This window comes from Pinus tabuliformis, chromosome X, assembly GCF_031772625.1.
Source record: "Pinus tabuliformis cultivar Carrire ecotype Pingquan chromosome X, CPIR1, whole genome shotgun sequence".
Lineage (NCBI taxonomy): Eukaryota > Viridiplantae > Streptophyta > Pinopsida > Pinales > Pinaceae > Pinus > Pinus tabuliformis.
Genome location: NC_142308.1, coordinates 172,335,817 through 172,338,292, shown reverse-complemented (window position 1 = coordinate 172,338,292; position 2,476 = coordinate 172,335,817).

Genomic DNA, 2,476 nt, shown 5'->3' with positions numbered 1-2,476 from the left:
TTAAAAATTCAGAGAAGGCGTGGTATTTAGAAACCTGTGAAGATTCTTGATCTTCTTGAACCTAATTTTGTTGTGTAAGAGGAATAATAACTGTTTTATCAAAAGAAGTATCCATATTATTTATATCATTAGTGATTATCATAGTATTATCATCATAGATAATTTTTTCTAATTATCTAATATATTAAATAATTCGCTGAAGGTTCCCTATTTCATTCTCATTATCTAAAATATTAAATAATTAGAAAAATTACCATTGATTTTTTTTATTATTATTATTAATAAATTATAATGAGCTGCTATATATATATATATATATATATATATATATATATATATATATATATATATATATATATATAGATATAGATATATTTCCAATATTCTTCGTTTAGATAAAAGATCAAGGAAGGGGTCAAATTTCGCCCCTATTTAATTTGATAATAATAATTAAATTGAAACGAAACACTTCGTTTATTCAGAGCGTGTGTTTCTTACCCATCATCCCGCATGGAGCTTTGTATGAAGCCTTGCGAATTTAATTTAATTAAGTTGTGTTTTCGTGGTGATTGAGGAAATCATACCAACCATCTTCACTTTTGAAATTAACAGAGTGAGTAGATGGAATTGAAGAATATGAATGAATGGACAGGTGACCAAGCACGAGGGCGCGCCGGAAAGTGCATAGAGACGGTCGAATTGGAGGTCGGAATAGAGACCAATGTTGAATGGGGCGTTCTTTAGTCAATCAGGCGCGTCCACATCATTAAGCTATGTGAAGGCTTCGAGTCTCGTAGCAAACCCATCGTCTCTTGTTGGCTCCCTCACAGGGAACGCTAGTGTTCTAACCAATGTTGCACAAAATGCCTCCCCCCCCATGATTCCAAGCCCCGAAGCGTATCCCGTACGGAAGCACTTAGGAAGCTTGGCCAGAAGCGGGCTTCAGAAATTCGGAAGCGCCGCTTCCGAATTTTTTGCCGCTTCTTGGAAATTTGGAAGTGTGGTATGGAAGCGCCCCTTTCAAAACGCCGAAGCATGCTTCGTACAGTGCGTCGGGTGTCGGAAGCGTGGCGTTTCGAAGGAGGATGCGTACGCTTCCGGAAAAGCTTCCGGAAAAGCGTTTAGAAAATCGTTCTTTTTTCAATTTTTTTTTAATTTTAGGTGAGTTTGCTTGTTGGGGGTGGGTCCACCTTGGGTTAAGGGGACGAATGAAGGCAAGAAAAATATAAATATAGCAGATGCTCGCTCATGGTAATGTTAAATTCTTAAAGTAAAAGTGACATTCTCCTTTATTTTTCATTTTCATCCTTTTACTTAAATTTTTAACATTACCATGAAATGACTCAGGATGTTTGAGAGTGGTTCCAGCCTCATTGGACTTCATATGGAGAAAATAGAATTTCATATCCTATTCAAAATTCAGCAGACTTAATAGTTTTCAGGAATTCAGGATCAATGGGATTGTGGCATTTCATTAGATTATATCAAGTATGAAGGTATGCGATTAGCATTTAATCAAGAGCACCAAGCCCTATATGTACCCTAGTGTTGGTGGTGTTAATTGTTGAACTCTTTTGTCACGCAGCATGCCCTTAGCAAAAAATTACCTTTCAATCAAGTCTTGAATTAGGTAGTTTGATCAAAATTGGACAATATTGACTAATATCCCTAGACAATCGAGGTAGAGGCAAAGGCTAGACAAGAGGAGAAAAATCTAGATTCTAGATGGTTGATGCATCTAAATGGTTGATGCTCGAATAATTAATCATTAATGTACAATGGATGTTATATCTATCTTGATTTATGCAAAAATATGCATGTTTTCATGTCTTCTATAATTAATTTTCTATTTGGGATGTTTATTTTGAGTATAAATGCAAATAAATAAATAAATAAATATAAATATATATATATATATAGCAGACACTTCCGCAGACGCTTCACTTCCTAGATTTTTGGAAAATGACACTTCCGCATCCCCGCTTCAGACAACATTAGTTCTGACATACCGAAAATGATCCGCTATTAATCGCAACAACGTTCTGTCCCGGTCTGTCCCAATTAGCTTTTTTTTTGCAACGATCTTTTTTCAATAGATATACCCATCTGGAAAGCAACGATGCTACACAACAAGAGCCATTTGCACTTGCTTACTATTATTACCATATACACCGTCGCGCTGTCCTTCCTCCCCTATTTATATTACAATTTCAAAGAAAATTCCATACAAATGAGATCTTTCATTTCGTGCCATTTTGCATACTTAAATTCTTGTGTTTAGATAAATAATTCTTTTGCCAATAAAGATTAGGTAGAGACAATTTCGGGGAAGGTGAGAATAAATGGTTAAACTTTAAAGTAATTTTAATATCTTTATGAGAGATAGAACTATTTTAATTTTTAGACAGAATTAGTAAAATTAAGGAAGATCTTTAGGTTTCTTATATATTTAAGAATGATTGTGTTCCTTGTCTGC